Source organism: Schistocerca cancellata, unplaced genomic scaffold, assembly GCF_023864275.1.
Source record: "Schistocerca cancellata isolate TAMUIC-IGC-003103 unplaced genomic scaffold, iqSchCanc2.1 HiC_scaffold_405, whole genome shotgun sequence".
In the NCBI taxonomy this organism is placed as follows: domain Eukaryota; kingdom Metazoa; phylum Arthropoda; class Insecta; order Orthoptera; family Acrididae; genus Schistocerca; species Schistocerca cancellata.
Genome location: NW_026046422.1, coordinates 148593 through 171489, shown reverse-complemented (window position 1 = coordinate 171489; position 22897 = coordinate 148593). Strand labels below are relative to the sequence as shown.

The 22897-nt window shown below is 42.4% G+C and overlaps 13 non-coding genes across 13 annotated transcripts; all 13 read left to right on the top strand.

The window, feature by feature from the left end:
- Positions 1–144: 144 nt before the first annotated feature.
- LOC126120118 (small nucleolar RNA U3) lies at positions 145–351 on the top strand. The gene has a single exon (XR_007526044.1). It is a non-coding gene; the product is annotated as a small nucleolar RNA U3 (small nucleolar RNA).
- A 947-nt stretch (positions 352–1298) lies between these two features.
- Positions 1299–1417, top strand: LOC126120064 (U5 spliceosomal RNA). The gene has a single exon (XR_007525995.1). It is a non-coding gene; the product is annotated as a U5 spliceosomal RNA (small nuclear RNA).
- Positions 1418–3849: 2432 nt separating this feature from the next.
- On the top strand, positions 3850–4056 carry LOC126120117 (small nucleolar RNA U3). The gene has a single exon (XR_007526043.1). It is a non-coding gene; the product is annotated as a small nucleolar RNA U3 (small nucleolar RNA).
- A 947-nt stretch (positions 4057–5003) lies between these two features.
- LOC126120063 (U5 spliceosomal RNA) lies at positions 5004–5122 on the top strand. The gene has a single exon (XR_007525994.1). It is a non-coding gene; the product is annotated as a U5 spliceosomal RNA (small nuclear RNA).
- A 2428-nt stretch (positions 5123–7550) lies between these two features.
- Positions 7551–7757, top strand: LOC126120116 (small nucleolar RNA U3). The gene has a single exon (XR_007526042.1). It is a non-coding gene; the product is annotated as a small nucleolar RNA U3 (small nucleolar RNA).
- Positions 7758–8704: 947 nt separating this feature from the next.
- On the top strand, positions 8705–8823 carry LOC126120062 (U5 spliceosomal RNA). The gene has a single exon (XR_007525993.1). It is a non-coding gene; the product is annotated as a U5 spliceosomal RNA (small nuclear RNA).
- A 2432-nt stretch (positions 8824–11255) lies between these two features.
- Positions 11256–11462, top strand: LOC126120115 (small nucleolar RNA U3). Its single transcript, XR_007526041.1, has one exon. It is a non-coding gene; the product is annotated as a small nucleolar RNA U3 (small nucleolar RNA).
- Positions 11463–12409: 947 nt separating this feature from the next.
- Positions 12410–12528, top strand: LOC126120061 (U5 spliceosomal RNA). The gene has a single exon (XR_007525992.1). It is a non-coding gene; the product is annotated as a U5 spliceosomal RNA (small nuclear RNA).
- A 2428-nt stretch (positions 12529–14956) lies between these two features.
- On the top strand, positions 14957–15163 carry LOC126120114 (small nucleolar RNA U3). Its single transcript, XR_007526040.1, has one exon. It is a non-coding gene; the product is annotated as a small nucleolar RNA U3 (small nucleolar RNA).
- A 947-nt stretch (positions 15164–16110) lies between these two features.
- On the top strand, positions 16111–16229 carry LOC126120060 (U5 spliceosomal RNA). Its single transcript, XR_007525991.1, has one exon. It is a non-coding gene; the product is annotated as a U5 spliceosomal RNA (small nuclear RNA).
- Positions 16230–18657: 2428 nt separating this feature from the next.
- LOC126120113 (small nucleolar RNA U3) lies at positions 18658–18864 on the top strand. The gene has a single exon (XR_007526039.1). It is a non-coding gene; the product is annotated as a small nucleolar RNA U3 (small nucleolar RNA).
- A 947-nt stretch (positions 18865–19811) lies between these two features.
- Positions 19812–19930, top strand: LOC126120059 (U5 spliceosomal RNA). The gene has a single exon (XR_007525990.1). It is a non-coding gene; the product is annotated as a U5 spliceosomal RNA (small nuclear RNA).
- Positions 19931–22359: 2429 nt separating this feature from the next.
- On the top strand, positions 22360–22566 carry LOC126120112 (small nucleolar RNA U3). The gene has a single exon (XR_007526038.1). It is a non-coding gene; the product is annotated as a small nucleolar RNA U3 (small nucleolar RNA).
- The last annotated feature ends 331 nt before the right edge of the window (positions 22567–22897 follow it).

The following is a 22897-nucleotide window of genomic DNA, read 5'->3' as shown; positions in this document are numbered from 1 at the left end:
AGTAGAAGTAGGTTCTTTGCAGAATGTCCGAGCTTAAGAAATTCTTCGATAAGTAAATCGCGAAATGTGAAGAGTGTGTCGTATTCTCGTAGGGCGTGTTGACGGTCTCGTGGCATAAGTAGCGAGCGGTGATAGCTTGCTAGCAAGATCATACTTCACAGGATCATTTCTGTAGTATGTCTTCAACTCTCTCTAGTTCAAAGCTGGAGTAGACGTAACCACGATGATGAGTGGTAGCACTGTCCCTGAGCGTGAGGCTTGCGATCGAGATTCATCGCATCTTGGTTGTAATCGATGATCGTTCACCACATTCTGAGGGATGTGGGAAGGGAATAGCGCTTTCCGAGTGGTGGTTTTATTATATAGAATAGAAGCAAGCATAAGTCATACTTTTGGTATCGGGACCCGCGTCGTTGCAGCAATGTCGCTACAGGTTGTGGAAGGACTTTGATTGCGACATGTCATGAAAGCCTTGTGGGAGTTTCTCGAGTGGCACGGGGACGAGCCATTTGATTTGGCCTGCTCCAAGTGCTAGGCTTGGATGACAACGACGTACTTTTGAGTTACAAGAATGAGTGAGCAACACAAGAAGAGTGCAATTGATGACCATAAACGGCTGACACACAACACAGTCTTGATAATCAGCACTAATGCATGATGTACGGAACATTTAGGAGGAGCGCGTTTGGCTAGCAAACATGAATTGAGTGATTTGCAAGGCACTGTTATCTGCAAGAAGGAATGCATGGAATTCGCAAATGAATAAGACTGGTTCAAATACTATCGACAGAAATTTTATTTCTGTTGTCAACTAGTATTAATTAGTTGTGTGGGAGCAGGGGGATATTTCCCTTGCACCATACATCTACATACAGGTTGCGTCTGATGTGGCCTAGTTTTGCGTTCAAAGAACTATCTAGTTGCCTGTTTTTTCAGTGAACGAGTGTGGTGGGGAGGAGAGAGATTAGTGTTAGATGCAGAGCAGTGCGGGCAGTTAGTTGTGTGTCTGACGGTGGGTCGCCGAGAGGAATTAGGCGTGCTGCCATCTGTCGGCAGGTGAGGTAATGAAGCAGCTTGAATGGTGACAGAAATGATGAAAATAGTTATCTAAAGAGTAATATCGACGACATTTGGCAGACACGTATTTCAGCGCTGACAGTTAGTTTGGGGTGTGTGCTTGCATGGCACTGGAAGTCTGTTGACGGTAGAGAAGTAGACAAGACGGAAAGAATTTTCCGTGTTCTCGCGGAGAAGCAATAGAGAAGCAGCCATAAGTATTGAAGTGAGGGCTTTGATCGGCACTCTGGTTTCCCTTCAAAACGAATAAATCTTTCGCCTTTTACTAAAGATTTCCGTGGAGGGGAACATTAAATGAGTCTATAAGGTATTTTTCGTAGTGCTCGGCTATTGCTGAGCCATAATCACAAGTAAAACGTAATGTAATTAGCAAGAGGTAGGTTGTGTTGTGAGAATGAAGGGCGTGGAGTAGCGGATCACGTTGGATCAGGTAGATGCTTTTTTAATTTGAAAATGCAATTGGCCGTTTCGTAGTATAATGAAACAAGTACATTTGCCCTGAAATGGCTTGCAGTGTGTTAGGCGATTGTGTAAAGAGAGAGAGAGAGAGCGCTATTTATTGTCCTGGAAACTCTTGGTGAACCCTTTCCGCATCTCAGTTCTAGATGATTTGAGGGTGTTTACTTGCACTGCAGTTGCACAACAGCATATAAGCCGATATTTGGAAGTGAATGATGAATTGAGAGGCTTTGTAATAAATACTAGTATGTGATTAGTAGATTGTGTTTTGAAACCCAAAATTATTTTTACCGCACAAGTTTGTGATTTGTAGGTATGATGTGAGTGAGATTTGGGCTGTAGATGGTGGTTAGTTGGGCAGGATGAGCATTTCAATTGTTTTCAATAGAGTGGATATTAGTGGCACTGGCTTGTTGCCATAATGTGGCATTGGTTCTTTGTTCATAACAGTGTACTCAGTTTTGTAGAAGATTTAGGTGAGAAAGAGACAGTTGTTGAATATGACATAGATAGCTAGAGATGAATTGAGTAGCAATTTCCTGGTAGTTGTAGTTTGGGTATGATGTGTCTCAGTGAGAGATAAATCTTGAAATGGAAGGGTTGTTCCTAGCTACAGTCTTGGAAACTATGTATCTGCTGTTGACTCCAATGTTTTCAAGATTACTTGTGTACAAAATTGGCCAGACTTTGCAGTTTCTTCTTCAGTAAATCAGTGGAAGGTGGTGCAGATAATGGTATAAATGTTCAGTGCCTCCTGTGAGTTGTTGATGCTGCTTGTCTTTTAAGTAAAATTGATAGGGGCTCTTGATTGACCCAGCCATAGACAGAGCTGGTGCATACTTGGCTTGAGAAGACTTTGGCCAGTAAATGATGAAATACCAACACATTGCTCACAACAAAGCTCCTTTCCCTGCATTCTAGTTTCCCTCGGGTATAGAGTGACATGATATTGGCAGATAATCACTTTGATCAGGCTGTTTGTTTTTTTTTTAATGCTCTTTTACCAGAATCCATTCATAGTGATAACTGTGTTCTCTGGTGGAACACGATGAGAACATTGTGTGAAGTGCACAGAAGTAGCTATTTGAGTGTGTGTGAAAATGTGAGGTAACCACTGTTACTCCTAAATTTCTGTGGAATTAAGTTTTCTGTGTGTGTCTGAAAATCCAAGTGGTTCAAGTTGGTAGTTTATTTGTTGCAAGCGAAAAAAGCTTTTTAGTAAACTGAGGCACTAGCATTAGTTTCCTGTTCACTGTGACAAGGAAGCTAGTATAAAAAGTAGTTTGTGGTTTTGTTTGCAAAGAAGTGCTCATGGGATGTAAGCACTGCTTGAGATTATTCTGAGATGATTTTTTGAGGGGAGGGTGGGGGGGAGATTGCTAAACATCTAGCATTTTAGTAAGGAGCTTGTCGGAGTAGTCGTAAAATTGTTATTTTATGAGAAATTTCTTTATTCATAGCACATGGCCATCATAGTTGAAGCATAAAGATTGGCATGGTATGCGTAGGTCTGTAAAATGTCCTGACAGTGATGTTCACAGAGACTTGTTGTATACTTTGATTCTTCATCTGTTTAACAGTAGACATAAGAAATGTATTAGTGGAGCAAGTAGCTGTGAAATTACTGGCGTATGATTGATAGTATGGACGTGGCGCTGAGTGTAAGTGTTTGTTTAGCTGTGGGTGTTTTCATAATTGCCATGTGAGGAAAAGCAATACTCGTGATAGGCGAAAAGAGATACAGAGAGAAACACATTTATTGCGAGTATTATATATCAGCAGCTCTTGGGCGGGTATCAAGCTAGACGCAAAGTGAAACGAAAGAGGAAGTATGCATGAAAGTGGCGATATATCGACAAGAGTTTGCACTGTTAGGGTGAGGTGAATAAACTAGTGCGGTGCGAAAATTTTCGAAGAGAGAGGCGGCTTTAAAGAAAGCACAAGAGTCGTATGAACGCCGTCTTGTGTGTTTGTCTTTCAGTGGCTATTTGGCATGTCTGCTTGCGCCATAGGATGCTACTGTATGTGCCCCAGGCCCCCATCTAGCGGCCGGAGGTGCAAGCGGTGTTTACATACAGTCTCGCGTGAGGCAATGGTCTCTCATTTCGGAAGACAAGAAGCACTGGTAGCGCACAAAATAGCTGAGTGAGATCATGGCGGCCAAGTAAGAGTAGAAGTAGGTTCTTTGCAGAATGTCCGAGCTTAAGAAATTCTTCGATAAGTAAATCGCGAAATGTGAAGAGTGTGTCGTATTCTCGTAGGGCGTGTTGACGGTCTCGTGGCATAAGTAGCGAGCGGTGATAGCTTGCTAGCAAGATCATACTTCACAGGATCATTTCTGTAGTATGTCTTCAACTCTCTCTAGTTCAAAGCTGGAGTAGACGTAACCACGATGATGAGTGGTAGCACTGTCCCTGAGCGTGAGGCTTGCGATCGAGATTCATCGCATCTTGGTTGTAATCGATGATCGTTCACCACATTCTGAGGGATGTGGGAAGGGAATAGCGCTTTCCGAGTGGTGGTTTTATTATATAGAATAGAAGCAAGCATAAGTCATACTTTTGGTATCGGGACCCGCGTCGTTGCAGCAATGTCGCTACAGGTTGTGGAAGGACTTTGATTGCGACATGTCATGAAAGCCTTGTGGGAGTTTCTCGAGTGGCACGGGGACGAGCCATTTGATTTGGCCTGCTCCAAGTGCTAGGCTTGGATGACAACGACGTACTTTTGAGTTACAAGAATGAGTGAGCAACACAAGAAGAGTGCAATTGATGACCATAAACGGCTGACACACAACACAGTCTTGATAATCAGCACTAATGCATGATGTACGGAACATTTAGGAGGAGCGCGTTTGGCTAGCAAACATGAATTGAGTGATTTGCAAGGCACTGTTATCTGCAAGAAGGAATGCATGGAATTCGCAAATGAATAAGACTGGTTCAAATACTATCGACAGAAATTTTATTTCTGTTGTCAACTAGTATTAATTAGTTGTGTGGGAGCAGGGGGATATTTCCCTTGCACCATACATCTACATACAGGTTGCGTCTGATGTGGCCTAGTTTTGCGTTCAAAGAACTATCTAGTTGCCTGTTTTTTCAGTGAACGAGTGTGGTGGGGAGGAGAGAGATTAGTGTTAGATGCAGAGCAGTGCGGGCAGTTAGTTGTGTGTCTGACGGTGGGTCGCCGAGAGGAATTAGGCGTGCTGCCATCTGTCGGCAGGTGAGGTAATGAAGCAGCTTGAATGGTGACAGAAATGATGAAAATAGTTATCTAAAGAGTAATATCGACGACATTTGGCAGACACGTATTTCAGCGCTGACAGTTAGTTTGGGGTGTGTGCTTGCATGGCACTGGAAGTCTGTTGACGGTAGAGAAGTAGACAAGACGGAAAGAATTTTCCGCGTTCTCGCGGAGAAGCAATAGAGAAGCAGCCATAAGTATTGAAGTGAGGGCTTTGATCGGCACTCTGGTTTCCCTTCAAAACGAATAAATCTTTCGCCTTTTACTAAAGATTTCCGTGGAGGGGAACATTAAATGAGTCTATAAGGTATTTTTCGTAGTGCTCGGCTATTGCTGAGCCATAATCACAAGTAAAACGTAATGTAATTAGCAAGAGGTAGGTTGTGTTGTGAGAATGAAGGGCGTGGAGTAGCGGATCACGTTGGATCAGGTAGATGCTTTTTTAATTTGAAAATGCAATTGGCCGTTTCGTAGTATAATGAAACAAGTACATTTGCCCTGAAATGGCTTGCAGTGTGTTAGGCGATTGTGTAAAGAGAGAGAGAGAGAGCGCTATTTATTGTCCTGGAAACTCTTGGTGAACCCTTTCCGCATCTCAGTTCTAGATGATTTGAGGGTGTTTACTTGCACTGCAGTTGCACAACAGCATATAAGCCGATATTTGGAAGTGAATGATGAATTGAGAGGCTTTGTAATAAATACTAGTATGTGATTAGTAGATTGTGTTTTGAAACCCAAAATTATTTTTACCGCACAAGTTTGTGATTTGTAGGTATGATGTGAGTGAGATTTGGGCTGTAGATGGTGGTTAGTTGGGCAGGATGAGCATTTCAATTGTTTTCAATAGAGTGGATATTAGTGGCACTGGCTTGTTGCCATAATGTGGCATTGGTTCTTTGTTCATAACAGTGTACTCAGTTTTGTAGAAGATTTAGGTGAGAAAGAGACAGTTGTTGAATATGACATAGATAGCTAGAGATGAATTGAGTAGCAATTTCCTGGTAGTTGTAGTTTGGGTATGATGTGTCTCAGTGAGAGATAAATCTTGAAATGGAAGGGTTGTTCCTAGCTACAGTCTTGGAAACTATGTATCTGCTGTTGACTCCAATGTTTTCAAGAGTACTTGTGTACAAAATTGGCCAGACTTTGCAGTTTCTTCTTCAGTAAATCAGTGGAAGGTGGTGCAGATAATGGTATAAATGTTCAGTGCCTCCTGTGAGTTGTTGATGCTGCTTGTCTTTTAAGTAAAATTGATAGGGGCTCTTGATTGACCCAGCCATAGACAGAGCTGGTGCATACTTGGCTTGAGAAGACTTTGGCCAGTAAATGATGAAATACCAACACATTGCTCACAACAAAGCTCCTTTCCCTGCATTCTAGTTTCCCTCGGGTATAGAGTGACATGATATTGGCAGATAATCACTTTGATCAGGCTGTTTGTTTTTTTTTAATGCTCTTTTACCAGAATCCATTCATAGTGATAACTGTGTTCTCTGGTGGAACACGATGAGAACATTGTGTGAAGTGCACAGAAGTAGCTATTTGAGTGTGTGTGAAAATGTGAGGTAACCACTGTTACTCCTAAATTTCTGTGGAATTAAGTTTTCTGTGTGTGTCTGAAAATCCAAGTGGTTCAAGTTGGTAGTTTATTTGTTGCAAGCGAAAAAAGCTTTTTAGTAAACTGAGGCACTAGCATTAGTTTCCTGTTCACTGTGACAAGGAAGCTAGTATAAAAAGTAGTTTGTGGTTTTGTTTGCAAAGAAGTGCTCATGGGATGTAAGCACTGCTTGAGATTATTCTGAGATGATTTTTTGAGGGGAGGGGGGGGAGATTGCTAAACATCTAGCATTTTAGTAAGGAGCTTGTCGGAGTAGTCGTAAAATTGTTATTTCATGAGAAATTTCTTTATTCATAGCACATGGCCATCATAGTTGAAGCATAAAGATTGGCATGGTATGCGTAGGTCTGTAAAATGTCCTGACAGTGATGTTCACAGAGACTTGTTGTATACTTTGATTCTTCATCTGTTTAACAGTAGACATAAGAAATGTATTAGTGGAGCAAGTAGCTGTGAAATTACTGGCGTATGATTGATAGTATGGACGTGGCGCTGAGTGTAAGTGTTTGTTTAGCTGTGGGTGTTTTCATAATTGCCATGTGAGGAAAAGCAATACTCGTGATAGGCGAAAAGAGATACAGAGAGAAACACATTTATTGCGAGTATTATATATCAGCAGCTCTTGGGCGGGTATCAAGCTAGACGCAAAGTGAAACGAAAGAGGAAGTATGCATGAAAGTGGCGATATATCGACAAGAGTTTGCACTGTTAGGGTGAGGTGAATAAACTAGTGCGGTGCGAAAATTTTCGAAGAGAGAGGCGGCTTTAAAGAAAGCACAAGAGTCGTATGAACGCCGTCTTGTGTGTTTGTCTTTCAGTGGCTATTTGGCATGTCTGCTTGCGCCATAGGATGCTACTGTATGTGCCCCAGGCCCCCATCTAGCGGCCGGAGGTGCAAGCGGTGTTTACATACAGTCTCGCGTGAGGCAATGGTCTCTCATTTCGGAAGACAAGAAGCACTGGTAGCGCACAAAATAGCTGAGTGAGATCATGGCGGCCAAGTAAGAGTAGAAGTAGGTTCTTTGCAGAATGTCCGAGCTTAAGAAATTCTTCGATAAGTAAATCGCGAAATGTGAAGAGTGTGTCGTATTCTCGTAGGGCGTGTTGACGGTCTCTTGGCATAAGTAGCGAGCGGTGATAGCTTGCTAGCAAGATCATACTTCACAGGATCATTTCTGTAGTATGTCTTCAACTCTCTCTAGTTCAAAGCTGGAGTAGACGTAACCACGATGATGAGTGGTAGCACTGTCCCTGAGCGTGAGGCTTGCGATCGAGATTCATCGCATCTTGGTTGTAATCGATGATCGTTCACCACATTCTGAGGGATGTGGGAAGGGAATAGCGCTTTCCGAGTGGTGGTTTTATTATATAGAATAGAAGCAAGCATAAGTCATACTTTTGGTATCGGGACCCGCGTCGTTGCAGCAATGTCGCTACAGGTTGTGGAAGGACTTTGATTGCGACATGTCATGAAAGCCTTGTGGGAGTTTCTCGAGTGGCACGGGGACGAGCCATTTGATTTGGCCTGCTCCAAGTGCTAGGCTTGGATGACAACGACGTACTTTTGAGTTACAAGAATGAGTGAGCAACACAAGAAGAGTGCAATTGATGACCATAAACGGCTGACACACAACACAGTCTTGATAATCAGCACTAATGCATGATGTACGGAACATTTAGGAGGAGCGCGTTTGGCTAGCAAACATGAATTGAGTGATTTGCAAGGCACTGTTATCTGCAAGAAGGAATGCATGGAATTCGCAAATGAATAAGACTGGTTCAAATACTATCGACAGAAATTTTATTTCTGTTGTCAACTAGTATTAATTAGTTGTGTGGGAGCAGGGGGATATTTCCCTTGCACCATACATCTACATACAGGTTGCGTCTGATGTGGCCTAGTTTTGCGTTCAAAGAACTATCTAGTTGCCTGTTTTTTCAGTGAACGAGTGTGGTGGGGAGGAGAGAGATTAGTGTTAGATGCAGAGCAGTGCGGGCAGTTAGTTGTGTGTCTGACGGTGGGTCGCCGAGAGGAATTAGGCGTGCTGCCATCTGTCGGCAGGTGAGGTAATGAAGCAGCTTGAATGGTGACAGAAATGATGAAAATAGTTATCTAAAGAGTAATATCGACGACATTTGGCAGACACGTATTTCAGCGCTGACAGTTAGTTTGGGGTGTGTGCTTGCATGGCACTGGAAGTCTGTTGACGGTAGAGAAGTAGACAAGACGGAAAGAATTTTCCGCGTTCTCGCGGAGAAGCAATAGAGAAGCAGCCATAAGTATTGAAGTGAGGGCTTTGATCGGCACTCTGGTTTCCCTTCAAAACGAATAAATCTTTCGCCTTTTACTAAAGATTTCCGTGGAGGGGAACATTAAATGAGTCTATAAGGTATTTTTCGTAGTGCTCGGCTATTGCTGAGCCATAATCACAAGTAAAACGTAATGTAATTAGCAAGAGGTAGGTTGTGTTGTGAGAATGAAGGGCGTGGAGTAGCGGATCACGTTGGATCAGGTAGATGCTTTTTTAATTTGAAAATGCAATTGGCCGTTTCGTAGTATAATGAAACAAGTACATTTGCCCTGAAATGGCTTGCAGTGTGTTAGGCGATTGTGTAAAGAGAGAGAGAGAGAGCGCTATTTATTGTCCTGGAAACTCTTGGTGAACCCTTTCCGCATCTCAGTTCTAGATGATTTGAGGGTGTTTACTTGCACTGCAGTTGCACAACAGCATATAAGCCGATATTTGGAAGTGAATGATGAATTGAGAGGCTTTGTAATAAATACTAGTATGTGATTAGTAGATTGTGTTTTGAAACCCAAAATTATTTTTACCGCACAAGTTTGTGATTTGTAGGTATGATGTGAGTGAGATTTGGGCTGTAGATGGTGGTTAGTTGGGCAGGATGAGCATTTCAATTGTTTTCAATAGAGTGGATATTAGTGGCACTGGCTTGTTGCCATAATGTGGCATTGGTTCTTTGTTCATAACAGTGTACTCAGTTTTGTAGAAGATTTAGGTGAGAAAGAGACAGTTGTTGAATATGACATAGATAGCTAGAGATGAATTGAGTAGCAATTTCCTGGTAGTTGTAGTTTGGGTATGATGTGTCTCAGTGAGAGATAAATCTTGAAATGGAAGGGTTGTTCCTAGCTACAGTCTTGGAAACTATGTATCTGCTGTTGACTCCAATGTTTTCAAGATTACTTGTGTACAAAATTGGCCAGACTTTGCAGTTTCTTCTTCAGTAAATCAGTGGAAGGTGGTGCAGATAATGGTATAAATGTTCAGTGCCTCCTGTGAGTTGTTGATGCTGCTTGTCTTTTAAGTAAAATTGATAGGGGCTCTTGATTGACCCAGCCATAGACAGAGCTGGTGCATACTTGGCTTGAGAAGACTTTGGCCAGTAAATGATGAAATACCAACACATTGCTCACAACAAAGCTCCTTTCCCTGCATTCTAGTTTCCCTCGGGTATAGAGTGACATGATATTGGCAGATAATCACTTTGATCAGGCTGTTTGTTTTTTTTTTAATGCTCTTTTACCAGAATCCATTCATAGTGATAACTGTGTTCTCTGGTGGAACACGATGAGAACATTGTGTGAAGTGCACAGAAGTAGCTATTTGAGTGTGTGTGAAAATGTGAGGTAACCACTGTTACTCCTAAATTTCTGTGGAATTAAGTTTTCTGTGTGTGTCTGAAAATCCAAGTGGTTCAAGTTGGTAGTTTATTTGTTGCAAGCGAAAAAAGCTTTTTAGTAAACTGAGGCACTAGCATTAGTTTCCTGTTCACTGTGACAAGGAAGCTAGTATAAAAAGTAGTTTGTGGTTTTGTTTGCAAAGAAGTGCTCATGGGATGTAAGCACTGCTTGAGATTATTCTGAGATGATTTTTTGAGGGGAGGGGGGGGGGGAGATTGCTAAACATCTAGCATTTTAGTAAGGAGCTTGTCGGAGTAGTCGTAAAATTGTTATTTTATGAGAAATTTCTTTATTCATAGCACATGGCCATCATAGTTGAAGCATAAAGATTGGCATGGTATGCGTAGGTCTGTAAAATGTCCTGACAGTGATGTTCACAGAGACTTGTTGTATACTTTGATTCTTCATCTGTTTAACAGTAGACATAAGAAATGTATTAGTGGAGCAAGTAGCTGTGAAATTACTGGCGTATGATTGATAGTATGGACGTGGCGCTGAGTGTAAGTGTTTGTTTAGCTGTGGGTGTTTTCATAATTGCCATGTGAGGAAAAGCAATACTCGTGATAGGCGAAAAGAGATACAGAGAGAAACACATTTATTGCGAGTATTATATATCAGCAGCTCTTGGGCGGGTATCAAGCTAGACGCAAAGTGAAACGAAAGAGGAAGTATGCATGAAAGTGGCGATATATCGACAAGAGTTTGCACTGTTAGGGTGAGGTGAATAAACTAGTGCGGTGCGAAAATTTTCGAAGAGAGAGGCGGCTTTAAAGAAAGCACAAGAGTCGTATGAACGCCGTCTTGTGTGTTTGTCTTTCAGTGGCTATTTGGCATGTCTGCTTGCGCCATAGGATGCTACTGTATGTGCCCCAGGCCCCCATCTAGCGGCCGGAGGTGCAAGCGGTGTTTACATACAGTCTCGCGTGAGGCAATGGTCTCTCATTTCGGAAGACAAGAAGCACTGGTAGCGCACAAAATAGCTGAGTGAGATCATGGCGGCCAAGTAAGAGTAGAAGTAGGTTCTTTGCAGAATGTCCGAGCTTAAGAAATTCTTCGATAAGTAAATCGCGAAATGTGAAGAGTGTGTCGTATTCTCGTAGGGCGTGTTGACGGTCTCGTGGCATAAGTAGCGAGCGGTGATAGCTTGCTAGCAAGATCATACTTCACAGGATCATTTCTGTAGTATGTCTTCAACTCTCTCTAGTTCAAAGCTGGAGTAGACGTAACCACGATGATGAGTGGTAGCACTGTCCCTGAGCGTGAGGCTTGCGATCGAGATTCATCGCATCTTGGTTGTAATCGATGATCGTTCACCACATTCTGAGGGATGTGGGAAGGGAATAGCGCTTTCCGAGTGGTGGTTTTATTATATAGAATAGAAGCAAGCATAAGTCATACTTTTGGTATCGGGACCCGCGTCGTTGCAGCAATGTCGCTACAGGTTGTGGAAGGACTTTGATTGCGACATGTCATGAAAGCCTTGTGGGAGTTTCTCGAGTGGCACGGGGACGAGCCATTTGATTTGGCCTGCTCCAAGTGCTAGGCTTGGATGACAACGACGTACTTTTGAGTTACAAGAATGAGTGAGCAACACAAGAAGAGTGCAATTGATGACCATAAACGGCTGACACACAACACAGTCTTGATAATCAGCACTAATGCATGATGTACGGAACATTTAGGAGGAGCGCGTTTGGCTAGCAAACATGAATTGAGTGATTTGCAAGGCACTGTTATCTGCAAGAAGGAATGCATGGAATTCGCAAATGAATAAGACTGGTTCAAATACTATCGACAGAAATTTTATTTCTGTTGTCAACTAGTATTAATTAGTTGTGTGGGAGCAGGGGGATATTTCCCTTGCACCATACATCTACATACAGGTTGCGTCTGATGTGGCCTAGTTTTGCGTTCAAAGAACTATCTAGTTGCCTGTTTTTTCAGTGAACGAGTGTGGTGGGGAGGAGAGAGATTAGTGTTAGATGCAGAGCAGTGCGGGCAGTTAGTTGTGTGTCTGACGGTGGGTCGCCGAGAGGAATTAGGCGTGCTGCCATCTGTCGGCAGGTGAGGTAATGAAGCAGCTTGAATGGTGACAGAAATGATGAAAATAGTTATCTAAAGAGTAATATCGACGACATTTGGCAGACACGTATTTCAGCGCTGACAGTTAGTTTGGGGTGTGTGCTTGCATGGCACTGGAAGTCTGTTGACGGTAGAGAAGTAGACAAGACGGAAAGAATTTTCCGCGTTCTCGCGGAGAAGCAATAGAGAAGCAGCCATAAGTATTGAAGTGAGGGCTTTGATCGGCACTCTGGTTTCCCTTCAAAACGAATAAATCTTTCGCCTTTTACTAAAGATTTCCGTGGAGGGGAACATTAAATGAGTCTATAAGGTATTTTTCGTAGTGCTCGGCTATTGCTGAGCCATAATCACAAGTAAAACGTAATGTAATTAGCAAGAGGTAGGTTGTGTTGTGAGAATGAAGGGCGTGGAGTAGCGGATCACGTTGGATCAGGTAGATGCTTTTTTAATTTGAAAATGCAATTGGCCGTTTCGTAGTATAATGAAACAAGTACATTTGCCCTGAAATGGCTTGCAGTGTGTTAGGCGATTGTGTAAAGAGAGAGAGAGAGAGCGCTATTTATTGTCCTGGAAACTCTTGGTGAACCCTTTCCGCATCTCAGTTCTAGATGATTTGAGGGTGTTTACTTGCACTGCAGTTGCACAACAGCATATAAGCCGATATTTGGAAGTGAATGATGAATTGAGAGGCTTTGTAATAAATACTAGTATGTGATTAGTAGATTGTGTTTTGAAACCCAAAATTATTTTTACCGCACAAGTTTGTGATTTGTAGGTATGATGTGAGTGAGATTTGGGCTGTAGATGGTGGTTAGTTGGGCAGGATGAGCATTTCAATTGTTTTCAATAGAGTGGATATTAGTGGCACTGGCTTGTTGCCATAATGTGGCATTGGTTCTTTGTTCATAACAGTGTACTCAGTTTTGTAGAAGATTTAGGTGAGAAAGAGACAGTTGTTGAATATGACATAGATAGCTAGAGATGAATTGAGTAGCAATTTCCTGGTAGTTGTAGTTTGGGTATGATGTGTCTCAGTGAGAGATAAATCTTGAAATGGAAGGGTTGTTCCTAGCTACAGTCTTGGAAACTATGTATCTGCTGTTGACTCCAATGTTTTCAAGAGTACTTGTGTACAAAATTGGCCAGACTTTGCAGTTTCTTCTTCAGTAAATCAGTGGAAGGTGGTGCAGATAATGGTATAAATGTTCAGTGCCTCCTGTGAGTTGTTGATGCTGCTTGTCTTTTAAGTAAAATTGATAGGGGCTCTTGATTGACCCAGCCATAGACAGAGCTGGTGCATACTTGGCTTGAGAAGACTTTGGCCAGTAAATGATGAAATACCAACACATTGCTCACAACAAAGCTCCTTTCCCTGCATTCTAGTTTCCCTCGGGTATAGAGTGACATGATATTGGCAGATAATCACTTTGATCAGGCTGTTTGTTTTTTTTTAATGCTCTTTTACCAGAATCCATTCATAGTGATAACTGTGTTCTCTGGTGGAACACGATGAGAACATTGTGTGAAGTGCACAGAAGTAGCTATTTGAGTGTGTGTGAAAATGTGAGGTAACCACTGTTACTCCTAAATTTCTGTGGAATTAAGTTTTCTGTGTGTGTCTGAAAATCCAAGTGGTTCAAGTTGGTAGTTTATTTGTTGCAAGCGAAAAAAGCTTTTTAGTAAACTGAGGCACTAGCATTAGTTTCCTGTTCACTGTGACAAGGAAGCTAGTATAAAAAGTAGTTTGTGGTTTTGTTTGCAAAGAAGTGCTCATGGGATGTAAGCACTGCTTGAGATTATTCTGAGATGATTTTTTGAGGGGAGGGGGGGGAGATTGCTAAACATCTAGCATTTTAGTAAGGAGCTTGTCGGAGTAGTCGTAAAATTGTTATTTCATGAGAAATTTCTTTATTCATAGCACATGGCCATCATAGTTGAAGCATAAAGATTGGCATGGTATGCGTAGGTCTGTAAAATGTCCTGACAGTGATGTTCACAGAGACTTGTTGTATACTTTGATTCTTCATCTGTTTAACAGTAGACATAAGAAATGTATTAGTGGAGCAAGTAGCTGTGAAATTACTGGCGTATGATTGATAGTATGGACGTGGCGCTGAGTGTAAGTGTTTGTTTAGCTGTGGGTGTTTTCATAATTGCCATGTGAGGAAAAGCAATACTCGTGATAGGCGAAAAGAGATACAGAGAGAAACACATTTATTGCGAGTATTATATATCAGCAGCTCTTGGGCGGGTATCAAGCTAGACGCAAAGTGAAACGAAAGAGGAAGTATGCATGAAAGTGGCGATATATCGACAAGAGTTTGCACTGTTAGGGTGAGGTGAATAAACTAGTGCGGTGCGAAAATTTTCGAAGAGAGAGGCGGCTTTAAAGAAAGCACAAGAGTCGTATGAACGCCGTCTTGTGTGTTTGTCTTTCAGTGGCTATTTGGCATGTCTGCTTGCGCCATAGGATGCTACTGTATGTGCCCCAGGCCCCCATCTAGCGGCCGGAGGTGCAAGCGGTGTTTACATACAGTCTCGCGTGAGGCAATGGTCTCTCATTTCGGAAGACAAGAAGCACTGGTAGCGCACAAAATAGCTGAGTGAGATCATGGCGGCCAAGTAAGAGTAGAAGTAGGTTCTTTGCAGAATGTCCGAGCTTAAGAAATTCTTCGATAAGTAAATCGCGAAATGTGAAGAGTGTGTCGTATTCTCGTAGGGCGTGTTGACGGTCTCTTGGCATAAGTAGCGAGCGGTGATAGCTTGCTAGCAAGATCATACTTCACAGGATCATTTCTGTAGTATGTCTTCAACTCTCTCTAGTTCAAAGCTGGAGTAGACGTAACCACGATGATGAGTGGTAGCACTGTCCCTGAGCGTGAGGCTTGCGATCGAGATTCATCGCATCTTGGTTGTAATCGATGATCGTTCACCACATTCTGAGGGATGTGGGAAGGGAATAGCGCTTTCCGAGTGGTGGTTTTATTATATAGAATAGAAGCAAGCATAAGTCATACTTTTGGTATCGGGACCCGCGTCGTTGCAGCAATGTCGCTACAGGTTGTGGAAGGACTTTGATTGCGACATGTCATGAAAGCCTTGTGGGAGTTTCTCGAGTGGCACGGGGACGAGCCATTTGATTTGGCCTGCTCCAAGTGCTAGGCTTGGATGACAACGACGTACTTTTGAGTTACAAGAATGAGTGAGCAACACAAGAAGAGTGCAATTGATGACCATAAACGGCTGACACACAACACAGTCTTGATAATCAGCACTAATGCATGATGTACGGAACATTTAGGAGGAGCGCGTTTGGCTAGCAAACATGAATTGAGTGATTTGCAAGGCACTGTTATCTGCAAGAAGGAATGCATGGAATTCGCAAATGAATAAGACTGGTTCAAATACTATCGACAGAAATTTTATTTCTGTTGTCAACTAGTATTAATTAGTTGTGTGGGAGCAGGGGGATATTTCCCTTGCACCATACATCTACATACAGGTTGCGTCTGATGTGGCCTAGTTTTGCGTTCAAAGAACTATCTAGTTGCCTGTTTTTTCAGTGAACGAGTGTGGTGGGGAGGAGAGAGATTAGTGTTAGATGCAGAGCAGTGCGGGCAGTTAGTTGTGTGTCTGACGGTGGGTCGCCGAGAGGAATTAGGCGTGCTGCCATCTGTCGGCAGGTGAGGTAATGAAGCAGCTTGAATGGTGACAGAAATGATGAAAATAGTTATCTAAAGAGTAATATCGACGACATTTGGCAGACACGTATTTCAGCGCTGACAGTTAGTTTGGGGTGTGTGCTTGCATGGCACTGGAAGTCTGTTGACGGTAGAGAAGTAGACAAGACGGAAAGAATTTTCCGCGTTCTCGCGGAGAAGCAATAGAGAAGCAGCCATAAGTATTGAAGTGAGGGCTTTGATCGGCACTCTGGTTTCCCTTCAAAACGAATAAATCTTTCGCCTTTTACTAAAGATTTCCGTGGAGGGGAACATTAAATGAGTCTATAAGGTATTTTTCGTAGTGCTCGGCTATTGCTGAGCCATAATCACAAGTAAAACGTAATGTAATTAGCAAGAGGTAGGTTGTGTTGTGAGAATGAAGGGCGTGGAGTAGCGGATCACGTTGGATCAGGTAGATGCTTTTTTAATTTGAAAATGCAATTGGCCGTTTCGTAGTATAATGAAACAAGTACATTTGCCCTGAAATGGCTTGCAGTGTGTTAGGCGATTGTGTAAAGAGAGAGAGAGAGAGCGCTATTTATTGTCCTGGAAACTCTTGGTGAACCCTTTCCGCATCTCAGTTCTAGATGATTTGAGGGTGTTTACTTGCACTGCAGTTGCACAACAGCATATAAGCCGATATTTGGAAGTGAATGATGAATTGAGAGGCTTTGTAATAAATACTAGTATGTGATTAGTAGATTGTGTTTTGAAACCCAAAATTATTTTTACCGCACAAGTTTGTGATTTGTAGGTATGATGTGAGTGAGATTTGGGCTGTAGATGGTGGTTAGTTGGGCAGGATGAGCATTTCAATTGTTTTCAATAGAGTGGATATTAGTGGCACTGGCTTGTTGCCATAATGTGGCATTGGTTCTTTGTTCATAACAGTGTACTCAGTTTTGTAGAAGATTTAGGTGAGAAAGAGACAGTTGTTGAATATGACATAGATAGCTAGAGATGAATTGAGTAGCAATTTCCTGGTAGTTGTAGTTTGGGTATGATGTGTCTCAGTGAGAGATAAATCTTGAAATGGAAGGGTTGTTCCTAGCTACAGTCTTGGAAACTATGTATCTGCTGTTGACTCCAATGTTTTCAAGAGTACTTGTGTACAAAATTGGCCAGACTTTGCAGTTTCTTCTTCAGTAAATCAGTGGAAGGTGGTGCAGATAATGGTATAAATGTTCAGTGCCTCCTGTGAGTTGTTGATGCTGCTTGTCTTTTAAGTAAAATTGATAGGGGCTCTTGATTGACCCAGCCATAGACAGAGCTGGTGCATACTTGGCTTGAGAAGACTTTGGCCAGTAAATGATGAAATACCAACACATTGCTCACAACAAAGCTCCTTTCCCTGCATTCTAGTTTCCCTCGGGTATAGAGTGACATGATATTGGCAGATAATCACTTTGATCAGGCTGTTTGTTTTTTTTTAATGCTCTTTTACCAGAATCCATTCATAGTGATAACTGTGTTCTCTGGTGGAACACGATGAGAACATTGTGTGAAGTGCACAGAAGTAGCTATTTGAGTGTGTGTGAAAATGTGAGGTAACCACTGTTACTCCTAAATTTCTGTGGAATTAAGTTTTCTGTGTGTGTCTGAAAATCCAAGTGGTTCAAGTTGGTAGTTTATTTGTTGCAAGCGAAAAAAGCTTTTTAGTAAACTGAGGCACTAGCATTAGTTTCCTGTTCACTGTGACAAGGAAGCTAGTATAAAAAGTAGTTTGTGGTTTTGTTTGCAAAGAAGTGCTCATGGGATGTAAGCACTGCTTGAGATTATTCTGAGATGATTTTTTGAGGGGAGGGGGGGGAGATTGCTAAACATCTAGCATTTTAGTAAGGAGCTTGTCGGAGTAGTCGTAAAATTGTTATTTCATGAGAAATTTCTTTATTCATAGCACATGGCCATCATAGTTGAAGCATAAAGATTGGCATGGTATGCGTAGGTCTGTAAAATGTCCTGACAGTGATGTTCACAGAGACTTGTTGTATACTTTGATTCTTCATCTGTTTAACAGTAGACATAAGAAATGTATTAGTGGAGCAAGTAGCTGTGAAATTACTGGCGTATGATTGATAGTATGGACGTGGCGCTGAGTGTAAGTGTTTGTTTAGCTGTGGGTGTTTTCATAATTGCCATGTGAGGAAAAGCAATACTCGTGATAGGCGAAAAGAGATACAGAGAGAAACACATTTATTGCGAGTATTATATATCAGCAGCTCTTGGGCGGGTATCAAGCTAGACGCAAAGTGAAACGAAAGAGGAAGTATGCATGAAAGTGGCGATATATCGACAAGAGTTTGCACTGTTAGGGTGAGGTGAATAAACTAGTGCGGTGCGAAAATTTTCGAAGAGAGAGGCGGCTTTAAAGAAAGCACAAGAGTCGTATGAACGCCGTCTTGTGTGTTTGTCTTTCAGTGGCTATTTGGCATGTCTGCTTGCGCCATAGGATGCTACTGTATGTGCCCCAGGCCCCCATCTAGCGGCCGGAGGTGCAAGCGGTGTTTACATACAGTCTCGCGTGAGGCAATGGTCTCTCATTTCGGAAGACAAGAAGCACTGGTAGCGCACAAAATAGCTGAGTGAGATCATGGCGGCCAAGTAAGAGTAGAAGTAGGTTCTTTGCAGAATGTCCGAGCTTAAGAAATTCTTCGATAAGTAAATCGCGAAATGTGAAGAGTGTGTCGTATTCTCGTAGGGCGTGTTGACGGTCTCTTGGCATAAGTAGCGAGCGGTGATAGCTTGCTAGCAAGATCATACTTCACAGGATCATTTCTGTAGTATGTCTTCAACTCTCTCTAGTTCAAAGCTGGAGTAGACGTAACCACGATGATGAGTGGTAGCACTGTCCCTGAGCGTGAGGCTTGCGATCGAGATTCATCGCATCTTGGTTGTAATCGATGATCGTTCACCACATTCTGAGGGATGTGGGAAGGGAATAGCGCTTTCCGAGTGGTGGTTTTATTATATAGAATAGAAGCAAGCATAAGTCATACTTTTGGTATCGGGACCCGCGTCGTTGCAGCAATGTCGCTACAGGTTGTGGAAGGACTTTGATTGCGACATGTCATGAAAGCCTTGTGGGAGTTTCTCGAGTGGCACGGGGACGAGCCATTTGATTTGGCCTGCTCCAAGTGCTAGGCTTGGATGACAACGACGTACTTTTGAGTTACAAGAATGAGTGAGCAACACAAGAAGAGTGCAATTGATGACCATAAACGGCTGACACACAACACAGTCTTGATAATCAGCACTAATGCATGATGTACGGAACATTTAGGAGGAGCGCGTTTGGCTAGCAAACATGAATTGAGTGATTTGCAAGGCACTGTTATCTGCAAGAAGGAATGCATGGAATTCGCAAATGAATAAGACTGGTTCAAATACTATCGACAGAAATTTTATTTCTGTTGTCAACTAGTATTAATTAGTTGTGTGGGAGCAGGGGGATATTTCCCTTGCACCATACATCTACATACAGGTTGCGTCTGATGTGGCCTAGTTTTGCGTTCAAAGAACTATCTAGTTGCCTGTTTTTTCAGTGAACGAGTGTGGTGGGGAGGAGAGAGATTAGTGTTAGATGCAGAGCAGTGCGGGCAGTTAGTTGTGTGTCTGACGGTGGGTCGCCGAGAGGAATTAGGCGTGCTGCCATCTGTCGGCAGGTGAGGTAATGAAGCAGCTTGAATGGTGACAGAAATGATGAAAATAGTTATCTAAAGAGTAATATCGACGACATTTGGCAGACACGTATTTCAGCGCTGACAGTTAGTTTGGGGTGTGTGCTTGCATGGCACTGGAAGTCTGTTGACGGTAGAGAAGTAGACAAGACGGAAAGAATTTTCCGCGTTCTCGCGGAGAAGCAATAGAGAAGCAGCCATAAGTATTGAAGTGAGGGCTTTGATCGGCACTCTGGTTTCCCTTCAAAACGAATAAATCTTTCGCCTTTTACTAAAGATTTCCGTGGAGGGGAACATTAAATGAGTCTATAAGGTATTTTTCGTAGTGCTCGGCTATTGCTGAGCCATAATCACAAGTAAAACGTAATGTAATTAGCAAGAGGTAGGTTGTGTTGTGAGAATGAAGGGCGTGGAGTAGCGGATCACGTTGGATCAGGTAGATGCTTTTTTAATTTGAAAATGCAATTGGCCGTTTCGTAGTATAATGAAACAAGTACATTTGCCCTGAAATGGCTTGCAGTGTGTTAGGCGATTGTGTAAAGAGAGAGAGAGAGAGCGCTATTTATTGTCCTGGAAACTCTTGGTGAACCCTTTCCGCATCTCAGTTCTAGATGATTTGAGGGTGTTTACTTGCACTGCAGTTGCACAACAGCATATAAGCCGATATTTGGAAGTGAATGATGAATTGAGAGGCTTTGTAATAAATACTAGTATGTGATTAGTAGATTGTGTTTTGAAACCCAAAATTATTTTTACCGCACAAGTTTGTGATTTGTAGGTATGATGTGAGTGAGATTTGGGCTGTAGATGGTGGTTAGTTGGGCAGGATGAGCATTTCAATTGTTTTCAATAGAGTGGATATTAGTGGCACTGGCTTGTTGCCATAATGTGGCATTGGTTCTTTGTTCATAACAGTGTACTCAGTTTTGTAGAAGATTTAGGTGAGAAAGAGACAGTTGTTGAATATGACATAGATAGCTAGAGATGAATTGAGTAGCAATTTCCTGGTAGTTGTAGTTTGGGTATGATGTGTCTCAGTGAGAGAGAAATCTTGAAATGGAAGGGTTGTTCCTAGCTACAGTCTTGGAAACTATGTATCTGCTGTTGACTCCAATGTTTTCAAGATTACTTGTGTACAAAATTGGCCAGACTTTGCAGTTTCTTCTTCAGTAAATCAGTGGAAGGTGGTGCAGATAATGGTATAAATGTTCAGTGCCTCCTGTGAGTTGTTGATGCTGCTTGTCTTTTAAGTAAAATTGATAGGGGCTCTTGATTGACCCAGCCATAGACAGAGCTGGTGCATACTTGGCTTGAGAAGACTTTGGCCAGTAAATGATGAAATACCAACACATTGCTCACAACAAAGCTCCTTTCCCTGCATTCTAGTTTCCCTCGGGTATAGAGTGACATGATATTGGCAGATAATCACTTTGATCAGGCTGTTTTTTTTTTTTTTAATGCTCTTTTACCAGAATCCATTCATAGTGATAACTGTGTTCTCTGGTGGAACACGATGAGAACATTGTGTGAAGTGCACAGAAGTAGCTATTTGAGTGTGTGTGAAAATGTGAGGTAACCACTGTTACTCCTAAATTTCTGTGGAATTAAGTTTTCTGTGTGTGTCTGAAAATCCAAGTGGTTCAAGTTGGTAGTTTATTTGTTGCAAGCGAAAAAAGCTTTTTAGTAAACTGAGGCACTAGCATTAGTTTCCTGTTCACTGTGACAAGGAAGCTAGTATAAAAAGTAGTTTGTGGTTTTGTTTGCAAAGAAGTGCTCATGGGATGTAAGCACTGCTTGAGATTATTCTGAGATGATTTTTTGAGGGGGGGGGGGGGAGATTGCTAAACATCTAGCATTTTAGTAAGGAGCTTGTCGGAGTAGTCGTAAAATTGTTATTTTATGAGAAATTTCTTTATTCATAGCACATGGCCATCATAGTTGAAGCATAAAGATTGGCATGGTATGCGTAGGTCTGTAAAATGTCCTGACAGTGATGTTCACAGAGACTTGTTGTATACTTTGATTCTTCATCTGTTTAACAGTAGACATAAGAAATGTATTAGTGGAGCAAGTAGCTGTGAAATTACTGGCGTATGATTGATAGTATGGACGTGGCGCTGAGTGTAAGTGTTTGTTTAGCTGTGGGTGTTTTCATAATTGCCATGTGAGGAAAAGCAATACTCGTGATAGGCGAAAAGAGATACAGAGAGAAACACATTTATTGCGAGTATTATATATCAGCAGCTCTTGGGCGGGTATCAAGCTAGACGCAAAGTGAAACGAAAGAGGAAGTATGCATGAAAGTGGCGATATATCGACAAGAGTTTGCACTGTTAGGGTGAGGTGAATAAACTAGTGCGGTGCGAAAATTTTCGAAGAGAGAGGCGGCTTTAAAGAAAGCACAAGAGTCGTATGAACGCCGTCTTGTGTGTTTGTCTTTCAGTGGCTATTTGGCATGTCTGCTTGCGCCATAGGATGCTACTGTATGTGCCCCAGGCCCCCATCTAGCGGCCGGAGGTGCAAGCGGTGTTTACATACAGTCTCGCGTGAGGCAATGGTCTCTCATTTCGGAAGACAAGAAGCACTGGTAGCGCACAAAATAGCTGAGTGAGATCATGGCGGCCAAGTAAGAGTAGAAGTAGGTTCTTTGCAGAATGTCCGAGCTTAAGAAATTCTTCGATAAGTAAATCGCGAAATGTGAAGAGTGTGTCGTATTCTCGTAGGGCGTGTTGACGGTCTCGTGGCATAAGTAGCGAGCGGTGATAGCTTGCTAGCAAGATCATACTTCACAGGATCATTTCTGTAGTATGTCTTCAACTCTCTCTAGTTCAAAGCTGGAGTAGACGTAACCACGATGATGAGTGGTAGCACTGTCCCTGAGCGTGAGGCTTGCGATCGAGATTCATCGCATCTTGGTTGTAATCGATGATCGTTCACCACATTCTGAGGGATGTGGGAAGGGAATAGCGCTTTCCGAGTGGTGGTTTTATTATATAGAATAGAAGCAAGCATAAGTCATACTTTTGGTATCGGGACCCGCGTCGTTGCAGCAATGTCGCTACAGGTTGTGGAAGGACTTTGATTGCGACATGTCATGAAAGCCTTGTGGGAGTTTCTCGAGTGGCACGGGGACGAGCCATTTGATTTGGCCTGCTCCAAGTGCTAGGCTTGGATGACAACGACGTACTTTTGAGTTACAAGAATGAGTGAGCAACACAAGAAGAGTGCAATTGATGACCATAAACGGCTGACACACAACACAGTCTTGATAATCAGCACTAATGCATGATGTACGGAACATTTAGGAGGAGCG